Raw genomic sequence first — 17,418 nt, 5'->3', positions numbered from 1 at the left:
GGGACTGTTGAAGAAAGGGGAACTCCATTCGAAGATGTAGGAACCAAGAAAGGGAAGGAGGTACCTCGAGAAAAGCATCCTAGGATTGAGGAAGTCATCCAGGAACCTCAAAATAAGAAGCAAAAATATGGAGATGCTCCCTCTTCTCCGAGTCAAACTCCAAGTGTCCAAGAGATAGAAACTTTTGAAAGGCAGGATGTAGGGACAAGTATAAGGAGATTTGAGCAAGAAGTGAATTTGGATAGGTCAATTCATGATAGGCTAAGTATAAATGCCTATGAAAAGTCCATGCAAGAAAGAGGGAGAGATCAAGATATTGCTATAGAAGAAAGTCTTGCTATGATCTTAGAGCAAGAAATGATTAATGATGGAGATGGTCCACTAGAGGAAGAAACTCCAGGAGTAGCAACACATCTTCCAAGTATTGAGGCCATAGTTCCTAAGGTTACGATGGATAGTCCAGGAGTTGAAGAGGAGATTGACATTTGTGTAGTCTAAAGGAAAGAACAATTGGTAATTCCAAGGGACCAAAGTATACCAATTCCAGAATGGTTGAGGAAACGAATTCAATTGCGTCAACAAAGGGAGGTCGATCCAGCAATTGAATTACAGGAAATTTTGGACGGATCAAACCGATCAGAAGAACAAGGGAAAGAAAAAAGATATACTAAATTCATCAGAGGAGAATCAAGATCCAGAATCTTGCAGATTGCAACTCCATAGTTGACAAAAAAAAAAATTAGATTGCTCCAAATGAATATCATGTTATGGAAGTAAATCTTGGTCAGGCCTCCCGGAAGCAAATATTGGAAGAATTTGATGACTCTGCATAGGCTTTGAAGGATAGGCTAAAGAAAGTAGAAGAAGGGTATAAAAAGAAGAAAAGAGAAATTCAGGCCTTATGTTAGTACATCAATAACTTGCCTCATCCAGTAAGAGAGGAAGGTCCATCATTTGTCCCTCCAACAGGTGTTTCCAGTGAAGTGGTAGGTGATATTGATAGAATCAAGCAGATTGCTTAGGGTGCAAAGATCTAGATCGAAGGAATTTAGGAGGTAGCCTTCAAACATGCAAAAGAATTAGTGCAAGTGCGTAATAGGGCATTGACTACAATCTCTAGGATATAGTGCATGGAGGAATCATGGGTGGATGAGCATATTTACCAAGAAGAGGTGATTGCTGGCATTCAGAATCTGATGGATATCCCAAAGCAAGAATTGATTGATGGTCAAGTTATCAATGAGGGGGATGTCTATGATTTTATTTGATGGTACAGTGCAGTAATCATGGCTAAGGAAAAGTCTAAGAGCTTTACCAGGGAATCTAGTCGATGGAAAAAGATTGTTGATAACTTCAAGCAAGGAATATCAAATGCAGTTGCATCCTTGTTATCACAAAGATTAGGTGAAGAAAAAATGACAACTAATAATCTGAAAGTCAAGTTAGAGGAATTCTTTCAGCTAAATGTATATGGAAGAGATGATTTTGAGAACTTCTCCATCTTCTCAAATACAATGCACACTACTAAGGACTTACTACCAGATTGGGATGAAAGCTTGGGAAAAGTAGAAAGAGCAATTGCAGTTCTAGAATTCAAGAAAGAATCTACACTAAGCATCAGTACAGAGGAGTTGGAAATAGTGTTACATCAATTTCGATCTTCCAAGCGAAGAAATCAAGGATAGATGCATTAAATGCATAGTGGGTGTGCATAGGGATCATTTATTACACCCCACTCCTTAAATGAGCATGCATAGTGGGCATTTATTACCCACTACAGTAGTGGATTCCTTATGGAATTAATGTAGATTCCTTTCCATTGCCCTAGCCCTAATTAGGGCTAATGTGGCACAATCTTGGCCATCGGTTAATGTGATCATTGGGGCCACCTATTGTAATCGAGGGCCTATATAAAGGCCTCATTTCTCATTTGTAAAAGGAGATTTATATGAGATTGTTGCTATGAGCTACTGAGATAATAAAGTTTTCATTGGAGTTTGGTGAATACTTGATGTGTCTTAGTGCTTGCTTGTTCTCCTATATTTCTTCAAGTAGATTAAGTTTAGTATAGTCAATGTGTGGTGATTACAATGAAGAATATGATGGTGTATTGATGAATTCCTTTGGTTCATACTTTTGACATTTTAGTGATGAATTTCTTTGGTTCATACTTTTGACATAAATCCTCTGATAAGACTCTCTGAGAAGCTTGCTTCTCAAGGCATTATTATAACCTTCATCAATACAGACTTCAATCACTCCAGAATGATGAAAGCTCGAAATCACCATGGAATTTGAGAGAACCCACTTTCAAACATTCCTTTTGTTCAAGTTTCAGATAGCTTGCCATTTGATTTCAAGCAAACAGCCACTTTAGTGGAAGCCGTCGATGCACTTGAGGCCACCATGAGAGCTTCTGCAGAAGATCTTCTTGAAAAACTCTTAACACGGAGTTGTGAACAGCCAGTCTCCTGTATTATTGGAAGCTCTTTTCTTCCATGGACTTTTGATGTTGCTAAGAAATTTGAGCTTCTATTTGTGGAATTCTAGTCACAGGCAATGAATGTTCATGTCATCTACAGACATTTGTCAATGATCATTGACAATGGTGACTTTCCACCCAAGAAGCAAGGTGCATAATTGATTCTTCTTGTTCTATTGCTTTCATCTCACCTTTACATATTTAGGTATTATTAAGATCTTTGGCAAAGTATATAAAGTTGATAGCAATATATAAATATGCAATGATCATTCACTGTTTTTTTTGTAAAGGCTTTAGCTGTTTTCTAAGGCTGCATGTTTGTAGTGTTCTCTAATAGTATAAACTTAAGCTGCAGGGAAAATTCAGTTCTCACCCAATATATAAACTTAAAGACAATGGTTGACACTATAATATTACATTCCAATTCTATTGTTTATTCTTGGCAATCTTCTTTCATGCAGTGTTTTTCATCTTCTCCAATAATTTGTTATATGCATATTAAAAATTTGAGCCTGACTAATCCCATGATGGGTATCGTGTACATGCATAGTCTTTCATCATCCTTAATAATTCGTATAAAAGGTTTAAAAGTTGAGGATCATGACAATTCTCACGATGGGTATCGTGTATAATTTGTATACAGTCTTTCATTTCTTTTCCAGTATCCATGAAACAACCTAACCTAGAGTTACTACATGTGAATTTAAAAGCTTTATCAATGATCTCACTGTAAAATGCAAGTTGATGGTACTGTCCCATTACGTAGTGATCTCTTTTAAGCTTGTCTTGTTTGTAATGTTCTCTGATAGTATTAAGTTAAACTGGAGGGGTCAATAGCAGAAAAAGGTTAGTCACCATCTTCAAGTTTAAATTTACTAATCGCATGATTGCATAAACAGGTATGATAAATTATATCCCAGGTCTTCCTCCAATGCACCCTCAGGATCTGCCATCAGATATTCAATCAGGAGACCCATCAAATCCCGTGCATCAGATTCTTGTGCAACAGCTCCCTGCACTCAAAGAAGCCGCGTGGATTATTGGCAACACAGTCCATGAACTAGAAATTCGAGCAAGCAATGCCACCAAAGAAAGAACTCCTCTTTTTCGCTCGATTGGTCCATTAATACGCTCAATGTATTTTGAAAGCAAAGGTAAACAAGAGGATTTCTCTATAGAAAGCCCCAGACCATTAAGCTTGTGGGCAGAATCTAAGTGCTTACCACGGCTGGATTCGAAAGCCAAATGTTCTGTTTTATATGTTTCATTTGGAAACTTAGCTCAATTTCTAAAGTTCAAGCGCAAGAGATAGCAAGAGGGTTGATGGAAAGTGAACAGGTATTCTTCTACCTGTATAAAATACAGACAATGTTCACAATCTATGTTTATTATCTTTGCTGTTATTAATACTTTGGCTACTTGTTTAACAGGCATTTCTATGAGTGATACGCCCAGACTTGGTCATATCAGACGCAGAAACAACATCATCGATAGACTACAATGAAATTCTTCCTGAGGATTTTTTGGAGAAAACAAAAGATAGAGGACTTTCGGTTCCATGGTCTCCACAGCTTCTTGTATCACATCCATCTGTTGGAGGCTTCTTCACTCATGGAGGATGGAATTCTACAATGAAGAGTTTAAGTCTTGGTCTTCCAATGGTGGTTTTCGCACTGGAATTGAGCAGAGCACAAATAGAATGTTGGTTGTAAACCACTGGAAAATTGGGCTGAGGTTTGATAGTTGCAGAGATGATTCAGTTGTTGAGGGAGCTGAGATCGCAAGATGTGTGAGAGCATTGTTGAAAGATGAAGAGATGAGGAAAAGGAGTAATGAAGTGAGAGAGACAATAATGAGAGCAGTGCGTGAAGGAGGATCGTGTTGAAAAAACATGATAGATTTTATGGACTATTTGGTGTCACTGCCAACACGGAAAAAAGATTTATTTCTTGAAAATGGGTCCAAGGGAATAGTAGGTGGAGGATAATCTGGATGGTGGGCAGTCTTAGGATGGAGGAGTTTTGAGGATTTGTTTTAGGTGGATTTCGATGGACTTATTGATGTGGTGGCTGGTAAAGGTCTGTCTTTTGAAAATGACTTCAAGACAAACACATGTTCAATATGTTTATAAGGTTTTCTCTTATTCATTTGGTCATTCTTATTTTCTATCTTTTATTTTAAATAATGTATTTTAAATGTATTTAAATTTTACATTTCCAAAATTTAATATCTAATAGTATTTTTTTCTTAATTATTATTAAGTGGTTATCTATATTTTATTTTTACTATTCTTGGAAGTATTCTTTGATCATTGAATTGATTTTGGTTTGAAAAAGTTATTTTATGTGTACTACCTTTTTAGTTTTATTTTTCACCATACTTATAGCAATAGGTGGCATTGGTGACATTAGTGGTAGAAGATGCTTGAACAATACTTAGCTTTAGCAAATACATTTTGTGAAAATGAAGAAAGAACTCATCATGTTCATAATTTTGAATTAAATCTTATATGACTTAGATAAAGGAGGCCTTTTGATAGAGAAACTAGAGCATTAATAGCTATTGTAGTTGCTCAAATTAAAAGCAACAACAATTTGAGAAATGAAGAAAATAATTCATAGAATTACCAATAGGGAAAAATAGAACAGAACATATACCTCAACCAATTAGAAGAATGATATGATAAAAGGGAAAGCTTGTAAAGATAATACACCTTGTTTGATACATCAACTAGTGTCATGCTTCTATCAATCATTAATCAACTTGGTATGGATGTTTATAGATCATATGTGTTAGTCACACGAATAAGGTTTTGTGTGTTGTAATTAACTAGTGAAGGGAATATTCATCTATTAAGTTTACATAAGTCTTGGGTCATGTTATTCTAGAAGTTAGTTATAGTGTGACAATACTTGTATAATTTACTTATAGTTTCCTAGGCATTTAATATTTGTGTTAGGCATTAGGCATTTAATGCATGTATCATGATACTTCTTGATATATAATCACATATTGCCATTATAAGAAAGTTTGTATTTGTATATTTTATACTCAATAAATCACCCTTGCATTAATATGTTAGCATGAATGTTGATGGTATTCCTTTGGGGGAGTATCTTAAGCATTGGAGAGCATTGACATGTTGCATTCATGATTGTGTTTGTCATTAATGTCAACATAGCAGTAAATCTATGAAGACTGGTAGAGTAGTAGACAAAGATGATAGTTGTACAGACAAGGTTTTGATGTACAAGTGAAGCACATTTAAGTACATGTTGTGCCTTGCATCCTCGTGATGAGGTTGAATGCGCAAACTCTAAGATGAAGATGTACAAAAGCTATAAGTGATTTATAGAGAACAATGCTCTAGACAAAGTGCATAGAAAGCAATTTCTGATGGTCCTATTAAATCTTCAAACAGAGCTATAATCAAGTGATATAGGGTTAGCCAGTGATCACGGATAGTTTGATGGTGATGTCGATGAGTGTGCAAGTATTGACGTCGCACGTGTGAAATTTTGTATGGACTATGAGCCAACAATGCTATTATAATTGTGAATTAATTAATTATCTTATTATAATTAATTGGGAAAGGCTCAATGTCAACTCAAGGAATTATTTTAAAGATAGAGTATAAAGAAAAGATGGTTTTCTTGTTTGCAAACATAAGTGTCTATCAAGTATTGAATGTGAAGTCCCAAAAGGAGCAAACTATTGTGGTAGATGCGAGTAAACTATCCAAGGGACTATTAGATGCAAAGTTTGTGATATGGGTATCAAGATTAGAAGGAGTAGAGGTCAGGTTGATAGGACAAAGAAATAGGAAGGAACTACTACTCTATTCTATTATTCTACAAGGAATAATACAAAAATCATTTAGACAGTGGGTCCATCTACCTTCCATAACTCCTAACAGAGATTCAAAATATCCTAGCAAGGATTGATATGTGTTGAATGTTCTTATAGACTCCTAACAGGGTCCATCCTCTAACAAAGAATATTTATATTAGTACTTCATCTTGTGGGTATCATCCCCAATGGGGTTTTCCCTCTGATCAAGGGTTTCCCTGGTTAACATATCTAGTGTTATTGTGCATGTGTATCTTGTTGTAGTTTCTAATTATATTGTTCACATGACCTTAAGTTTGATTGAGGTTGATAATTGTGATAATAGTTGTATAATTGATTCATCTCCTCCCCCTCTCATTTATATTGGTGGACTATATATTCTAACAATTGGTATCAGAGCATCAGGTCCTTGAATAGAAAACTTAACAGCTTTGGGAGATTGATGATGAGTCATTTCAAAAAACATAGTCATAAGATAGAGAAATTTTTGACACCTAGAATATGGAGATTCTTGGTGAGTTATCATATTTGTGTAAAAAATAGAGCATTGAGTTTCCAGATCTAGAATCCTTTTGTTTCATATGCAAAAGAATAGAAGCACAAGTGACAATAGACCCAAATCTAAAGAAGATGTGAAGATCAAAGAAGGTATTGATCTTCTTATGGAAAGAGATCCAGATGGTATGAAAAAAATTATTTGTTGGACATGTAAAGAGTTTTGTCATTTTTCATCCAAATGTCCTAAGAGAGTAAGAAAAAATAAAAAAGAACTCATTGTCTAAAGAAGATTAAGAATTTAAAGCTCAATTATGGAAAGATTCTTAAATGATTGTGATGAAAAAGATAATGAGCTCGAATTGGTTAAGAAGGATGAAGTAATAAAAGAGATAGCTTTGGTAACTATTATTGACCCAAAGGCTAACCATGAAAATGTGGGAGTTATCATTGAGACTAACAATGATTTGTAGAATGGGAATCAAATTGAGAGCAGAGATCTGAGCCTAGAGTAGAAGAAAGAGTTGAGTTGACAACTCCTAGTAGAAGTATATCAAAGAATCATCCTCCTAAACAGATCATTGGAATTAGAAACAAAAATCAGGTAAATGAAGAAGTATGTAAATTATGTTTGTTTTCTCAAGTTGAACCTAAGATTTCAAATGAAGCATGCAAAGATGATCATTGGATTCAAGAAATGAAGGAAGAAGTGTATCAAATGAATGTCAAATCAACCTTCCTAAATGGATAACTTGAAGAAGAGGTATACATTGAACAATCTGAAGGATTCCCTCTAACAAAAGAAAAAGATATGGTATATAAACTAAGGAAAGCTCTATATGATCTAACGCAAGCACCTAGAACCTAGTATTCAAGGTTGGATAGTTACTTGGCAAAAGTTGGATTTGCTAAAGGCATGGTAGATAGTAACTTGTATTTGAAAGAAATAGAGAATGGATTGTTGATAGTAGTAATATTTGTTGATGATATAATATTTGGAGGTAATAATGAAGCAAATGACAAGTTTGATAAAGAAATGAAGAATGAGTTTGAAATGAGTCTAATAGGAGAAATGAAGTTAGTCCTAGGTTTGCAAATTGTGCAGAACAATGATGGTATTTTTATTTCTCAAGCTGAGTATTTGAAACACTTTCTAAAGAGATTTGGCTTGGAAAGTTGTAAGCTTGTTGGTACACCTATAATAATTGGTCACAACTTATCTAGCAAAGATGAGACACCTAAGTTGAGGAGAAGAAGTACAAATCCATGATTGGAGGTTTGCAATATCTGACTCATGCTAGACCAAATATAGAAAATGAAATTGGGATTGTACCTATATTTAAAGATGATCCTAAGGAGTATCATTATGCAGTCATAAAAATGATATTTTGATAGTTGAGGCGAACATCTGATTATGGAATATGATCTGATAGATTGAGTGATTTCACTCTGTGTGCTTATACTAATGTGGATTGGGCAAGTAGTATGGATGACAGAAAGACCACCAAAGGTGGAGAATTCTTTCTCTTGAAGGAAGATTGATTTCTTGTCTAAGAAAGAAACAAGATTGTATCTCATAGAGTATAGCTAAGGTAGAGTATGTAGCAGTAGTAAATAATTGTAATCAAGTGATGTGGATGAATAAGATGTTGAAAGAAATTAGGAAAGAATTTTTAGAATCTATTATCATATACTGTAATAACACAAGTACAATAAGTATGTCTAAGAATCTTGTATTGAATTCTAAGACTAAGCATATATCTATTAAGTATCATTTGTTGAGAGAGAAATTAACTAAAAAGGAGAATAGATTGGAGTATGTGAGTACTAAAGATCTGATTGTAGATATCTTTATGAAACCCTTACCTAAACATACATTTAAGTACATGAGAGGTATGCTTGGGGTTATGCCCCTTCCTATTTCATAGTAGATGATGCAGAGATTGCATCAATTTAGTGGTATAGGGCACTATTGTTTGATTGGACTGAATGTTGATGCTTCCTGTATCAAGGAGTATCTATGTTGAGTAGAGTCAAATGAGGGCTCTTCGTAATTGGTCTTGAATAGTGTATTTTGACACTTGATCTAATTGAATATTTGGAGCATAAATTGACATAATAAAGTGTTTTTCATTAGTGTCAATGGGGGAGAAGAATTCATGAAAAAAGTCTCCTAGGTATGTATTGGGGAGAGATAGTTGAATAGGGAGATTTAGAAAGATTCATGTAAGAAAATATTTGATGTATAAGGGAGAAGTTGAGAGTTGTTTAGTGTGAACAATTGATGCCGATCCTAAAAAAGATATAGAACAAAGTAGTGTTCCAGAAGATTTCAAATTTGATTGATGAAAAGGATTTGAAAAGATGAGAATAGAAGCAATAGTGTGTTGTTTGTATTCTTGGAAAATAGATGTTTTTCATCTATGTTTCCATCAATGCCAAAGGGGGAGATTGTTAGAATGAATTTTCATGGTATTACTTTGGGGGAGTATCCTAAGCATTTTATAGCATTGACATGTTGCATTCATGACTGCATTTGGCATTGATGTCAACATAGCAATAAATCTATGAAGACTAGCAAAGTAGTAGACAAAGATCATAGTTGCATGGAAAAAAATTTATGTACAAGTGAAGCACATTTAAGGACATGGTGTGCCTTGTGTCTTGGTGGTGAGGTTAACTGTGTAGAGTCTAAGTTGAAGATGTATGAAAGATATAAGTGATTTGTAGACAATAGTGCAAAGATAGAGTGTATAGAAAGTAGTTTCTGATGATCCTATTATATCTTCTAGTAGAGATAGAATCTAGTGATGCATGGCCAATCAGTGATCAAGACATTCTGATGGTGATGTCAGTGAGTGTGAAAGTTGAGAATTTTCATGTGTGAAGTTTTTTATAGACTGTGAGCCAATAGTTCTATTGTAATTGCGAATTAATTACTTATATCTTATTATAATTAATTGGAAAAGCCTCGAGGTTGACTCAAGGAGTTATTTTGAAGATAGGTTATAAAGGAAAGATATTTTTCTTGTATGTAAACATAAGTGTGTATCAAGTACTGAATGTGAAGTGTGAAAAGAAGTAGAGTGTTGTGGTAGATGCGAGTAAGTGATCCAAGGGATTATTAGATGTAGAGTTTGTGATCTGGTATCAAGATCAGAAATTGTTACAGAGGCCTAGTTGATAGGACAGAGAAATAGGAAGGAAGTACAATTCAATTCTATTATTTTGCAAGAAATAATATAGAGATCATTTGGACAGTGGGTTCATTGGTCTTGCCCTTGAAGCTATTTGGACAATGGGTCCATCTACCTTCTATAACTCCTCATAAGGTTGGAATCTCCTAACAAGGATTCAAAGCCTCCTAACAAGGACTAATATGTACTTAATGTTGTTATAGACTCCTAATAGGACCCATCCTTTAAAAAGGAATATTTATGTTAGTACATCATCTTGTGGGTACCATCCCCACCAGGGTTTTCCCTCTGATGAAGGGTTTCCCTAGTTAACATTTATGGTGTTATTGTACATGTATATCTTGTTGTGGTGTCTCATTATGTTATTCACATGGTTAAGTTTTATTAAGGTTGATAATTGTAATAATAGTTGTATAATTGATTCACCACTTCTCTACCCTCCCTAGTTGTATTGGTGGACTATATATTATAACACCTTATTATGAAAGTTAGTCTTATCGTTCATTCATGTACAAGCTTTTTCATCATTTGGAGATTCAGAGATTGCTGATGTATGGCATATCTACTCGTACATACTCTTTGTATGGTTGAGTGAATGAAGCGAAAAACTTAATTGCTACCCTCCTCTATGGTGAATATTCTTTGAAAATATTTCTTTAGTAGAAGACATCAAAATTGAAATCTTTGCATCAATTGTCATTTGTTGAAGTGTAAAAGTACAAAGTTGTGATACACTTTAAATCAACTTATTAAGACAAATGAATTGAGTATTTCTAACTAAAAATTAATTTAGGTCAAATGTATGGTCTAGCTAGACTCATTTTAGATAAGTTAGATACAGTTCTCAGCTTTTCTATTAGAAATGCCTATTAAATGTATTATTTATACCAATTTCAATCTTATTACGAAAAAAATTAAAATTATTTATGAAAAGTGATGTTTCAACAACTCCTCTCTTTAGTGACATTTTTAAAAAATATATAAAAAAACCCACTTGTAGATCTATAAGTGAAATTTCATAAAAATAAATCTTTAAATATTTTCAGTTTCTTAGAATTTATATTTTATTTTTATTGAAAGAGGTCATTGACACAAAAATATAAGCTTGATTATCTTGTCATGGAAAAAATGAAAATTTTATTTTAAAATTTTGAAAAGTGAAATGATGCAATAGAAGATTTAGATCATGGTGATCTAATTCAATTTTGTGTTGGATGAATAATTAAAAGATAAATGATAATGGAAATTGGTAAGAGATATATTTCAATATGCATAATTTTAATTTTCTTATTGAAATATACATTAAAATAAAAATAGCGATAAATTTTACCAATGCACTTAAGTTTCAAGTTATCAATATACACAAAAAATGAGTAAAAAGGAAAAAAATACAATATATAGAGTGACGAGGGGTGAAAATCCAATTTCAACATTTTATAAGAAACTTAATTTATCAAAAATAAATTTGAACATTTTTAAATTTTTGTTTAAAATATAAATATAAAATAAATTAAAAAATAAATATTTTATTAGTTTACACTATTTAAAAAATTTCAACATAAATGCCCACTTTTAGTAAATTTAGTTAAAAAATTGAATCAGTGTTGCAAGCTAATAGTTCTATCAATTTAGCCTTTGGTCTACCAATTATAACATCACATGTCTTCTCTTAGACATTGCTTTGCCAATGGTGGGTTGTTGAGGGGATCTTTTTTTTCCTCCTACACTTTAATAAGGTTCACATCAATGCCTAGGAACTAACCCTATGGTGCTCAAAATATATTTGATTTTCATAATTATACCCCTATTAGTAAATGACCAATAGAGCCATATTTTCAAAAAAATAAACATCAAAAGGATGCTTCAAAGTGCTTTCAAGTGGAGTTACTATAAGTTCGTAAAATAGAGTTCTATAACTAATATGGACAAACTAGAAAGATGGATCTATTTCCCATTTTAAATTGGAGTGAAAATGATCCACTAGGCTAAAGATCCTTGGGCATAATGTGAACTCTATAATCTTTTGGGATGAGAGAATGATAATCATTCGATTGTGAAAAAATGAATGCAAGATCTTGAGTGAAATATAGTGAAAATATGACATTTGGCATACACTAAAAATTACAATAGTGACAGATCGAATTTGGTATTTAAGATTCAAGAATCACAAATTGTAAGTAGTCTACAATCAAGTATTTGGCCAAAATCAAGAGGACTAGGGTGGCCAAGTTAGCTCGTTCTAGGTATTGGGGTGACTTTCTCAACCTACTCCCAATAGTTGTAAACAAAATAACTTATATACTCTATTTCCTTGTGATTTAACTATCACTATTCTAGTGTGTTTTTCACCTATTCTTGCAAGCAAACAAGAAAGGAAATGTGAAGTTGAAAGGATTTTACCTAAGTCAAACCCCAATTCTGGAAATAACAATAAAATTAAAATAGAATATATATGTAGAAGGTTAGACCTGATAGTTGGGATGTCTTATATGTTGTTCTCAATCGCTACTAAAAGGGGGTGGGGGTGATATGATACCTTCTCTAAAAACTATTTTTTCCCCAACTGCTTTGACTGTGATTAGGGTAAGTCACTTCAAAACTAAAACCAAGATAAATATAGTAAGGTAAAAGCAAGTAACTTCACACACAAAAGCATCCATAGAGGTTGACACTAATGTTTTATGTGTGGAAACCCTTGGTCAGAGGATGAAAACCATGTTGGGGATAATATACCCACTATCCCTTAAAATGCATATAAAGGGTGTTGGTATTTTTTTCATTGTGCCAAAAGCTCAAGCTATTAATGAACATCACAAATAGTAGACTTACCCAAAATCATAAGAGGTGATTAAGTCATGTTGCAAACCCTGAAGGAGTTGTTGGCCACAAATTCAACAATCTCCCCAATAGTACTGATTGAGGGTTTCACACTAATAGAATGAATGAGAGCTCTTGAGATTTGATCCCATGACCCAAGGCTATGATACCAATTTTTGACATTATTGTGGCTTCACAACACATGCCCCATTTCTCTCAAGAAATGGGGACCCCCTAGTAATTTTTTTCTTTATCAGACCCATAGTCTGGGGTCTAAGTCTTTTTAGGGCTTTGTCTAGTGTCTAAATCTATCTTGTCCCTATGCCTAAAAAATCTAGTTGTTAGAAACTAGAGGTTTTGAATGTAAAAATGATTTGAAGGGTGAAAGGCACACTAGCACAACTAGCGCACATGTGCACCTTCTAAGGTGTGCTTATGCACTAGGTGAGTTAGTGTGGGGAGAACTTCCCTATGGAAGTGTGCACTTGCACATAAACATAGGTGCGCACCCCCAAAGAGTGTTCCTCCCCAAGCCTATAAAAACCTAGGGCCTCACTCCTTTTCCTCTCACTTCACACCTTCACTCCTCTATGAGTGCACCTCTATACCCATAGAGGTGCACTAAAGACCTTAATACCTACACACACAACTAAACACTAAGTTAAGAATAAAGGTCCCAACCTTGTACACCTATACAAGGTGTGCAAGGTGCACACCTTGTTATTTTGTAAAAACTAAAAAAACTTTAAAAAAACTAAAAAACTTAACACCTTATGTATGGTGCACATGTATGCACCTATCTAATGTTTGCATATGGGCACCTTACATTGACTTAGAGAGAAGGAATTATAAGAATGGTGTTCAACTTCACACCATTTTTTGGTTTTAAGTTCAAATATTTAAGAAAGTAAAGGGTGTGTACATGCGCACCCCATAAAGTGTGCATGTGTGCACCCTTTGGTGTAAAACTTGTTTAATGTTGAGGGTGCACCTAGCACACCTTCAATGTGCACAAGATGTACCAAAAACTTGTGTAATAGAGTATGAAAAGGGATCTTTTAGGTGTTTTAAGAAGATTTAGGGTTTTGAGTCTTTTTTTAGCATTTAGGGTTTGTCTAAAATTGATTTTTTCACCTTCCAGACTAATGTTCTTCTATTATGTGTAGATATAATGGCTTCTTCTTTATGCTCCCTCATAGGAAAGATTTCTCCTAAGCTATTTTTTTTCAAATTCTAGGGTGTACCATTTGAATCATGTTTTTAGGATGTGCATTCAAAAATTAGAGATACAGAAATGGGTCATATTGACTAGAATGCATTCTTGGTTCTATGCAACAAACTAAATGAGAGGTCCCTAATTGTGTCTACACTTATAAGATCAAGATTAGTAAATGCAACTTCACACTCAGTTTTAGTACAATCTTCTGAGTTGATCATGGCTTTGGCCGAGAATTATATTTTAGCGAAAAGATTGGTCAAAAGCATAATTAGAGAGATCGTTCTTGATTTAAGACCCAAGAATATAGAGAAAGTATTCAATCTTCTGAGGGTAGATCAATATATAAGGTCAACATATCATTAAGCAAAAAGGTAGTATAGGGATCATGAATAAGAAGCTATATAAATTATTCAATTGCCATATTTGATTGATAGGACACTTATGGGAAGAAAAGATGGAAAAGTAGATATGACAAGAGGCTACATGAAGGATGATATCAGCCATTCTATAGTGCTCCTAAGAAGGATCATGGAATTACTAGTAGCAAGACATTTAAACATATGAATGGTACACTTCATCAAAACCATCATAATGACAAAGATGCCAATTGACTAGCTACAATGCTTAGTGAGAATTTGGATGAATAACTTGTGGTTGTCAAAACCAAGCCAAGATTATATATGATCTCATACTTGGTATATCTATTAGTAGTAAGGACTACTAATTACCTAGGGTTATCTAAGAGAGGAAGCATGCAAGATGCTAATTCTTGGCCCTATTCAGTATACCCCCAGCTGCTGAAGAAGAATTTGTCAAATGAAAGAAAAGAGTATCAAATTGTGAATGACTCTTTCATTTTTGCAATAATTAGATTCATTGAAGTAGATTATGCAAGAAGGATATCAATAAAGGAAGCAACAAGAATTGCAGAAATAGGTGCCTATTACATTCACTTACCTAAGGGTAATAGGCACAATGGTAAATCCTAAGAAGCTTCCTAGGTATCTGCCTAATAGACTCATTTTACTAGAGATAGCAAGGCAACTCACATCTACATATGGAAGAGTGAGGAAATGACATAAGATGACCTAAGTATGGCCCATCACTATGGGTCCTTTCAAATTTAAATTTAAAATGGGATCAGTATCTCTTGAAGGATTAGAACTCCCCTTGTCTTTTTTTTGACAATATTGGCAGAGTCCAATATTTGGTGGGAAAACAATTTGAGCATGAGGATGTCATAGAAGATCATTGGATGAATGTGGTAGATGACTATGATATCTGAATCAAGGTTTATTGTAGGATGACTCTATCTAGTAGAGAAGGTCTTGAAGGTTAAGGTTCCATTGAAATTGATTCAACAAGACATAGAAGAGTTCTTTGATCCTTTGTACGATCAAGATAAGATATTTGATTGACTGATCATGAATGCAGAGATTGACAGGGAGGAGAATGCAAATATCAACTATAGGGTGAGACATATTATCCAACTAACCAAAGATTGGATCAAGAATCCCTTCAAGTTGGACCTAGTTTTACAAACATTTGTCTTATAGGCCACAACCTACCTAGTAAAGGGGAGGGGCAAAAGTTACAATTCCAACATTCACAACCCAATCTCCAATTAGCTCAGAAATGGTATATCAGCATGATAGGGAATTTGGATATTTCAAGGTATAGAAATCGAAGAATAAGAGGAAGAGAGTTTCTCCCTAGCGAACTGAGCCCAAAGTTGAAGGGACTCAAGCCCAGGAGGAAACTCAAGCCTCTAAGAATGAATAGCTAGGAAATGTAGAAACTACTCGAGTCTAGGACAATCCACAAGTCCCACCACTAGAACAAGGGAAAGGATTAGAAGAAAGAGCACAAGAAGTGTCTCTAGTTGACCAAGGAGAAGCACAAGAAGTGTCTCCACCTAGTCAAGAGGCTTCCCCATCATTAGTTAAGAAAGCTAAGAAGAAAAAGACTCCAATGAGAAGAACTAGGAGACAAAAGGTGATAAGAAGGGTTATTCCTATTTCTTCAATTCTGGAAACTATTCCTAAAAAAATGGAAGAGGATAAAGAAGATGAAGAGGATGACCTTCCCTTGAGTCAAAGGGCTCGTCTTGCTAGGGCTACAAAGGAAGAGCGGAGAAGGAGATCCACTATAACGTTGCCATCCATTCCTACACAACCTATTCAGGTTATTACTTTGGAGGATGAGTCAGAACAATGGATTCATGAGAAAGAGGACCAAGGGTTTGATGTCTTTAAGATGTCAAATTTTGATTTCATGCCTTTAGGCACTAAACTTGTTGGTGCTAAGATAAAGGATACACCAACAAATCAGCCTTTGGAGAGGGATTGGAGTCAATTACCATCTTCTCCACAAGGACCTTTAGGTGCCCCACCATCTCAAGCTCAAGATTTATCTTTCTTGGAGAATGGTTTAGCCACTCCTCTCCCTTTGGTCAATGAATAATAGGTACAACCAGTGTAGGAAGAAGAGCCACAATAGAGACCCACTAATGAAGTATTAGAAGAGGGATAGATATATGAAGAACCTAAGAAATCTTACCAAGATATAGAGGCAAGAACTATGGACTCAATAGATACAGAGATGCCTAATGTAGACTTCATAAAAAGAAAGAACTCCAAAGAGGAGTGATAAGGGAAAGGGTCTAGCAGAAAAAAAATCCCTCTTAATCTAAGTATCCACTAGAAACTACTCCAACATGGTTGAGAAAAGAGGTGATGGTTAGGCATAAAAGGAAACTATATTTTATTGAGGAAGAGGGAATGAGAGAATTAGTTGAAGATCTCGAGAAGCTTGAGTTACCTAGCGGTGATGTGTGTACATTGGCCTTCATTATGAAGAACTAAAATTAGGACTTGTTCGTTCACATTACTAACCCTCCTCTACATGAAGATACTAAAGATCTAACCACAAATGATTATCAGATCAAAGAAGTCTTTCTTCGAAAGCCAACTATGGACGTGACTAAATTGATGGTCACCATAGGAATTAAAGAAGTGTTTAACCACTTAGACAAAGATGAGGCTGAATTGGTCAAGTTGAGAAAGCGGAATGAAATTGTGAGGGGATTTTTGCATGAGTTAGTTGGTCCTATATTGACCTAGATAATCCAAAGGCCACCCTTGAAGCAACTTTAGGAAGAAAGATAAAGAGAGGGTAGTTATATAGGGAGATCCATTTTTGAAGCTTTGTTATTTATGGCAAGAAAGTTTTGAGGAAAAGGGTATGCAAATAATATAGGGGAACCTTAAATTATTGCACCATATGCAAAATAATGAAGAAAAACTAGTTGCTATTTTAAACCAAGATTTTGGATTGATAGACAAGGTACATACTTGGGG

General features: G+C 34.6%; 1 pseudogene; it reads left to right on the top strand.

Annotated features, from left to right (window-relative positions):
• The first annotated feature begins 357 nt into the window (after positions 1 to 357).
• LOC149556003 (UDP-glycosyltransferase 86A2-like) lies at positions 358 to 4,739 on the top strand (annotated as a pseudogene).
• The last annotated feature ends 12,679 nt before the right edge of the window (positions 4,740 to 17,418 follow it).

Source organism: Cupressus sempervirens, chromosome 5 (genome assembly GCF_028749045.1).
Source record: "Cupressus sempervirens isolate cs-2001-9-10 chromosome 5, ASM2874904v1, whole genome shotgun sequence".
Taxonomy (NCBI): domain Eukaryota; kingdom Viridiplantae; phylum Streptophyta; class Pinopsida; order Cupressales; family Cupressaceae; genus Cupressus; species Cupressus sempervirens.
This window is presented reverse-complemented; position numbering and strand designations above follow the sequence as displayed.